Raw genomic sequence first — 8,676 nt, 5'->3', positions numbered from 1 at the left:
CACTTGTCAGAATCAATGACTAACAAGCTCCTTCCAAATAACCAGGGTTCAGAACGAGCCCTTTTGCTCATAATATTATCTAATAGCCCAGAATAATCAGACATCAGGGGAAAACCCTCTTTCAACAAGAGATAAAAATAAATCCCCCAAATAACATGAGGCAATAAAGGACATAGTTGAAAAATTCATGAAACTGAGTAGTGTGCTTAAAATAGTAGAAGACATTACACTCATGAAATATAAACAATATGGGTGAGTTCAGAAAAAAGCAAATGCAAAGGAGAAAAAATATATATACATACACACACATATCACACACACACACATGATTTTAGTGTTAGTGACATTCATTGAAACTTTATTCATCTATTTCCCCACAATCCCCATACAGTACTATAAGCATCATTTATTCAGTATCCAGTCAAATCACTTGGCTAATATCTTATCCCAAGCATACCAACATCTCTTGATTGGACACCTCCAGTAAAACTGAAGCATGTATTCTTACTTTGGGATATGGGGAGGAAATTATGGGCTGGCATAATTGAGTAAAATCTCATGAATAAAATAATACAGTTGTTTATAAAATATATTTTTAAAAATAGTTAATGAAAAATGAAGAGCTGACAAAATATTAAGGAATTATCATGTCAGCATTTGGGTGAAAGAACTGAGAAAAATATGTGATGCATAGAACATACACTTGCTGTATAGAATTTCCTGTTCTGAGAGACTCTAGGGACCAGAATAACAACTTTGAAATCCCAGGGTGTAAGTAGAGACTGATACGGACACAACTCTTTCTCAAAAATACAGAACTCAAAAAATATACAACCTCAGAGAAAGTGTGAAATAGAGATAACTCTTAGGGCACAGAAGATAAATTTTCATTGATGCTGAGTATATTTTGGGAGAGGAGAAGGATGATAATATATAATCGAACCATTCACTGTTTGGGGGCTCCTCTGTTGGCTCAGGCAGTAAAGAATCTGCCTGTGATACAGGAGACCCAGGTTCAATCCCTGGGTTGGGAAGGTCCCCTGGAGGAGGAAATGGCAACCCATTCCACTGTTCTTGCCTAGATAATTCCATGTGAAGAGAAACTTGGTGGGCCACAGTCCATGGGGTCGCAAAGATTCAGACATGACTGATTAAAATATCATAGTTGAAATGAGAAAATAATTTGAACAGATTGATTTTTGTTTTCAGTCACTCAGTTGTGTCTGGTTCTTTGCAATCCCATGGACTCATAAAAACTGACATATTCTGAGAGACACATATAAACAGTCTAAAGAAGATTAGTAGAACATGACTCAAGAAATTAGAAGAACAGTGAGATTTTTTCTTTATGTTAAGGAATAATACAAATCAGAGCTTTTAGAAAAGTGAAGTATATTTTCTGATATATCAGAAATGCAGTTCCCTTCAGAAAGGTTTTTTGTTGTTGTTGTTGTTAACTCAATTTATGTAAAACATATGGTGAGACAGCTGTTTTACAAACTCCTTTTTCGTGGAAAACTGAATAAAAGTAGAAAATTTGGGGCAGGGGCAAATTCAACAGGGACCATTTTAAAATAAGGCCACAGAGCTAAAATACATCAAGATAAATCACCTGGAGGTGGGCCAGTGTAAGAGGCTGTTTATTCCCCCCTCCTATTCCTCACCCATAAAATATTAATACAAACCCAGTACATCAAATAGCATAATTACATGTTACTTGGAAATGACTGACTCTTATATCCTGAGGTGAGAGCATGGGCATGGGGTGAGGGAAACATAGCGATTGAAGTTGAAATAAAGAACAATCAGGTCACATGGGGTGGACTCAACAGCCAAGATTAAAGAATATTTTTTCTTCAGTTGTTTTAAGTGAGCTGAATAAAGGGGAGCGGTGTTCTCAAATCCCCATTGACACTAAGTGGGTTATACTAGGAACCTTAAGCGAGAAAGAACTATATATGTACTCTGACTAGAAGTGACTTGCCAGTACTATGAATATTTTTTGTTTTATAATGGACCTTATCATACATTCCATCCACAATTAAAGGAACAGAATTTATATATACAAACCAGTTCTTATTATCTTATTACAATGCAATCACCATTAATTCAGGTAGAATTTTACTTAGAATGTCTAAATAATAGGGCAGCTCTGTCTATAAGAAGATTGACCGCTGGAGTGGATTAAAAGCTTTTGGAGAAATCCTCTGCTCATTTATATTAGAGTGGGAGAATTTGATTTTCCTTTCAAAAGAAATTGCTGTTTTATCCGGTTTGTGTTTCTAAAGGGCATCCTAAAATAGCCTTGATTTATGCTATTCCATTGTTATGAAACATTTATCCAGCTTAATTTTATAGGTTACTTTATGATCTTCTCAAATATTATTTTCCATTTTAAATTATAACAAGGTTCTTTTAGTAAAATTTTATTGTAGAATGATAGTCTACAAACAATGGTATTTTATATAGTGAAAATATGCATCTACTAATTTTTCTTTTTCTTTTAAAAATATTACCCTTTAGAAAATGATTTCATAAAGTTAAAAGTCACATAATGTTTATTCCTCTTCAGAATTCATATTTTGCAATTATTTGAAAGAATAGCTATGACAAACCTAGACAGTGTATTAAAAAGCAGAGACATCATTTTCCCGACAAAGGTCCGTATAGGCAAAGCTATGATTTTTCCAGTCGTCATGTATGGATGTGAGAGTTGAACCATAAGGAAGGCTGAGCACCAAAGCATTGATGCTTTTGCACTGCGGTGCTGGAGAAGACTCTTGAGAGTCCCTTGGACAGCAAGAAGATCAAACCAGTCAATCCTAAAGGAAATCAACCCTGAATATTCACTGAAAGGGCCGGTGCTGAACTGAAGCTCCAAACTTTGGCCACCTGATGAGAAGAGCTGACTCATTGGAAAAGACCCTGATGCTGAGAAAGATTGAGGGCAAGAGGAGAAAAGGGTGACAGAGGTTGACATGGTTGGATGGCATCACTGGCTCAATGGACATGAGTTTGAGTAAACTCCGGGAGATAGTAAAGGACAGGGAAACCTGGTATGCTGCAGTTCATACAAAGAGTCGGACACGACTTAGCAACTGAACAACAAAATAACAATTACTTGAAAGTATTAAATATTCTAAAGTCAAGTAATCTTAACACCTGTGTCATTATTATTCTGAGTTTATTCTCCAATCTTTCAAACTTAAGGAAGAAATAAAAGTGACTTGATAGCACTATGTTCAGACAAAGGAGAGAATCAAATACCATGAAGACAATTCATAAGTAAATTGAGTTATTCAGTATAACTCAAAAGGGCATGCAGATCAAGATAGCTATTGGCTACTTTCTGTGATCAGAGCACTTTTAAAATAATGCAATATGATATTTTTAATATAATTAAGGTTATTTTCCTTTCCTCTTGTTGTGAAGTTGGGATAGGGTAGAAGGCACTGGAAACTAAATAGACTGTAAGCACAGGTCATATGCTGAAGGATATATGAGAAAAAACTCTGTGCTTCACATTCCTAGTTGAATCCCAGGAGGAAGAGCTGAACCCACCAGAAACCTTATCCCTTAGGGACACTCCTAGAGCAGATAAGCCTGGGCAGCCCATGGTGTTTAAGCCTGACAGTAAATTTGTCCTTTGTTTTTGGATAGTTTCCAAGTTTGGAGGCAGTGACCCACTATTCCCACTACTAAAGTCCTAGTAAATATCAGTTAACTGAATGTATAATGTTCTTATTTTGGATATTCTGAAAGATATTGTTATGGAAAGCAGATATAAATCACAATAAAACCTATCCTTCCAGGTGTGCTACTGTTACTTGAATTTATTATAGAGCCCCCAGCTGGCCCTATGCAACTCTTAATATGGCCATTGCTTTAGAAACCTGCCCCAGTGCACAGAGAGAGCAGCAGGGGCAGTGGTAGACTCTGACGATCCTGCTTCATATTTATTTTTTTTTTGGGGGGGGGACTTTTATTTTTATTTTTTTTAACTTTACAATATTGTATTGGTTTTGCCATATATCAAAATGAATTCACCACAGGTATACATGCGTTCCCCATCCTGAACCCTCCTCCCTCCTCCCTCCCCATACCATCCCTCTGGGTCGTCCCAGTGCACCAGCCCCAAGCATCCAGTATTGTGCATCGAACCTGGACTGGCGACTCGTATCATATATGATATTATACATGTTTCAATGCCATTCTCCCAAATCATCCCACCCTCTCCCTCTCCCATATTTATATCAGTTCTTCAATGTTGGCTATAGTTTATTCTGCAGGAACATGGATTATCTCACCCTCCCAAAGGCCACCACACTGGTCCATTATGTTGATGGATTATCCTCATTTTCTAAACAGAAACTCAAAGAAAGAAGTGACTCATATTTGGTAGATTGTTTAATAAGCTGCATTTACTAGAGATGGAAAATAATTATTGGTTTTCTACCAGACTCTGTGTGCATGTCCAAGTTTTTGAGACCCTATGGACCATGGCCCACCAGGCTCCTCTGTCCCCATGGGATTCTCCAGGCAAGAACACTGGAGTGGGTTGCCATTCCCTTCTCCAAGGAATCTTTGTGGAGACTATATGCCTGATCATGAAGTGAAACATGAAACTGGGACCCTAGCTTTCCACTATGAATTGTGAATAACCTGATCAACAAAGCTGTAAGCTAAGGCTTTCCTAGTATCATTTTCTCATTAAACAGATCTGATTTATAGAGACCTAGGATATACATGTGCCAAGTGTAAGAAAGTTACATGGAATGTTGCTCACTTTTCCAAAATGCCTTTATCTGCCATCCTGCCATCCTTTCCTCAATCCACAGTCAGGGTTTCTCGGGAGGGAGTGTTCACTACAATGGTTTAAGATGCAAAGTGGGTTTTTGTTTTTTGTTTTTTTTATCTTATTTTATGATCCAGCACAGCCAATTGGGTTCAAAGTCTCTGTGGGATGTCATATTTTGTACTGAGTCTGAAGAAAGTCTAGAAAGAAAACTTATAGAGGAGACCACTATAATTTTGAAGCAAAAACGTATCTTTTCAACCAATAACATGTAGCAAGTATTTTTGCTCAATACAAATTCTTCCCTCATTGAAGCTGCCCTGTCTACTACTACTAATGAGTACATAATATGCTAGAAACAACAGCTAAAAACAATCCCTACCTTAATTAAAGAATTAGGTGCGTGCTCAGTCATGACTGACTCTTTGCAATCACATGAACTGTACCCCACCAGTCTCCTCTGTCCTTTGGAAATTGACCAGGTAAGAATGCTGAAGTGGGTTGCCATTTCCTACTCCAGAGGATCTTCCCAACCCAGGAATCAAACCTGTATCTCTTGCATCTCCTGCACTGGCAGGTATATTCTTTACCATATGTCACCTGGGAAGCCCCCATTAAATAAAGAAGGAATATGTCTATTGCCTGGGGTAATAGATTAGATGCACAAGTAGCAACATGAATGGGTCTTAAAAAAGAAAGTTATTACTGAAAGAAGTATAACATATATAGCAAAACAAACTGTACAGAAATAACAACAAAAACATGTGCACAAGATAAGAAATCCCCTTTTGCAAGAATACATTATTACTGATGTATAGAACAGTCTTTTGGACTCTGTGGGAGAGAGAGAGGGTGGGATGATTTGGAAGAATGGCATTGAAATATGTATAATATCATATATGAAATGAGTCACCAGTCCAGATTCAATGCAGGATACTGGATGCTTGGGGCTGGTGCACTGGGACGACCCAGAGGGATGGTATGGGGAGGGAGGAGGGAGGAGGGTTCAGGATGGGGAACACATGTATACCTGTGGCAGGTTTATTTCAATATATGGCAAAATCAATACAATATTGTAAAGTTAAATAAAATAAAATAAAACTAAAAAAAAATTAAAAAACACATGAGAATGGTTATTTTTATAGGTGATGGCTATAATACTGAAAGAGTATAGTGACTGAATAAATGATATGGGGAGGGAGGAGGGAGGAGGGTTCAGGATGGGGAGCACATGTATACCTGTGATGGATTCATTTTGATATTTGGCAAAACTAATACAATTATGTAAAGTTTAAAAATAAAATTAAATTAAAAAAAAAGAATAGGTAAAGTTAAAAAAAAAATCAATCATAGACTTAGCATAGACTCCAGTGATTAAAAGATGCTATGAACTTAGAAGAATCTTTTATTCAATCTGTGCATAACACCTAAGAGAAAAAAAAATAAGATCCTTTTTTTTTTTTTTTAAAGAGAAGATGGCCCAGTGTAGCAAGAAAACAGGAAATGAGTAGTTGTAGGATATGGCCTTAGGGAGGTAGAGAGCATCCCACTTAGGTAGGTCATGGAAACAAATTTGACTTTTATTTTCTAACTTCACTGTTATCTTCTGGAAGTTTTTAAGCATGGGAGAAACATTATCACACTAAAGCTACTGTGAAATACTATGCTTGCTACATAAAAATAGACTGCAGGGGAATTAAATTAACAACAGACAACAGCTAGGAAGCTTTTGATTCCTCTGATGAGATTGTCATGGTTGGTAACAAGGCTGGTGGACACAGTGAGAAGTGGTCAAAGGGATCATGTCATGTAACAGACTAAAATATGCCAATGACATCTAATACACAGCTTTCTGGTTAAATTCCATAAACTTTGAATGATAGCCTTAGCACTTCAGGGTTCGACCCTGCCTACCACAGTTTTTGCTAATTTCTGAAATATTATCTTTCCGTGAAGAGGTATTGCTTTGCTCATATTTTCATGCCTTTTCACAGCTACTTCTTCCATTTAGGAGAAATCTCTCCCCCCCTCCTTTTCTTGGCCAGAATGTTTCAAAATCCACACACACACAAAAACAAAACCATTTCTCTGAGATTTTGTTTTAAGCTATTTTCATACCATGAGCATTTTAGAGTAGCTTATGGTTTTAGTCCTCCATTGCTAGTATGTGATTTGCTTATAATATCACTTCTCTATTAATGTGGCTTTCACTGTACTTTTCACTTATTTTTTAACTAGAATACAGCATCAGGAAATATGTTTATATCTTTTTATAATCACTATATGACATGATATCTTAAATATAGAAGTCTTCTAATAAATGTTTGATTATTCAATCAAAAAATTACCAAAGAGTATTGCCATTCTTCTTTCTTTCTGTGTGGTATGCTTTAAATTGATATGTCTGTTTTTGAGCTTTTTCTATAAAGTAAGATAATGTAAATGTGTAAATATGTTCAGGCAGTTATGTATTGCTCCCTACAAAAGTGGAATATATCAACATGGTCAATTAAATAAGTTCTTATTTTGTAAGAACAATATGTATTTATCAGAAATTATGTATAACACATTGCTAAGCACCATATAAGATATAAAGAGCATTTCTATTCTTGCAAAATGGGAGAACACTGGTAGAACAAGGAGACACTTAAACCAAAAGCATGATTAACACAGAATTATAATAAAACTATATCAAGATCTCCACAAAAAAGCAGATATTGAGAAGCAAAGCCATGTTTCCTTTTTTAAACGTTTCTATTGTGCTGTGCTGTGCTTAGTCGCTCAAGTGTGTCCAACTCTTTGTGACACCATGGACTGTAGCCCAGCAGGCCGCCCTGTTCATGGGGATTCTCCAGGCAAGAATACTGGAGTAGGTTGCCAGGGATCTTCCCAACCCAGGGATTGAACCCAGGTCTCCTACATTGCAGGAGGATTCTTAATCATCTGAGCCACCAGGGAAACCCAAGAATACTGGAGTGGGTAGCCTATCCCTTCTCCAGGGGATCTTCCCCACCCAGGAATTGAACCCAGATCTCCTGCATTGCAAGCAGATTCTTTAGCACCCTGAGCCCCAGGGAAGTCCTAAACATGTCCATTCGTTACATGTTCTTTATTTTAGTACAAGACAATATAAATTATAAACTGTTATACTAGTTAGGAGATCACAAGCTACTATAAAAGATACACACTGAGTTCCAGTGATTTAATTTAGAGAATTGTTACTTCTCATTAACATCAATTCTAATTGGTTCTGAGTGTAAGTGCTGAAATGGGAGTTGGGGTCAGGAAATCTCACACGCTAGTAAAGTAATGTCAAAATTCTCCAAGCCAGGCCTCAGCAGTATGTGAACCGTGAACTTCCTGATGTTCAAGCTGGTTTTAGAAAAGGCAGAGGAACCAGAGATCAAATTGCCAACATCTGCTGGATCATGGAAAATGCAAGAGAGTCCCAGAAAAACGTCTATTTCTGCTTTATTGACTATGCCAAAGCCTTTGACTGTGTGGATCACAATAAACTGTGGAAAATTCTTCAAGAGATGGGAATACCAGACCATCTGACGTGCCTCTTGAGAAATTTATATGCAGGTCAGGAAGCAACAGTTAGAAGTGGACATGGAACAACAGACTGGTTCCAATAGGAAAAGGAGTTCATCAAGGCTGTATATTGTCACCCTGCTTATTTAACTTATATGCAGAGTACATCATGAGAAACGCTGGACTGGAAGAAACACAAGCTGGAATCAAGATTTCCAGGAGAAATATCAATAACCTCAGATATGCAGATGACACCACCCTTATGGCAGAAAGTGAAGAGGAACTCAAAAGCCTCTTGATGAAAGTGAAAGTGGAGAGTGAAAAAGTTGGCTTAAAGCTTAACATTC

Source organism: Bison bison, unplaced genomic scaffold (assembly GCF_000754665.1).
Source record: "Bison bison bison isolate TAMUID 2011002044 unplaced genomic scaffold, Bison_UMD1.0 scf7180017864537, whole genome shotgun sequence".
NCBI lineage: Eukaryota > Metazoa > Chordata > Mammalia > Artiodactyla > Bovidae > Bison > Bison bison.
The sequence above is the reverse complement of the archived record's forward strand: the minus strand, read 5'-3'. Positions refer to the sequence as shown.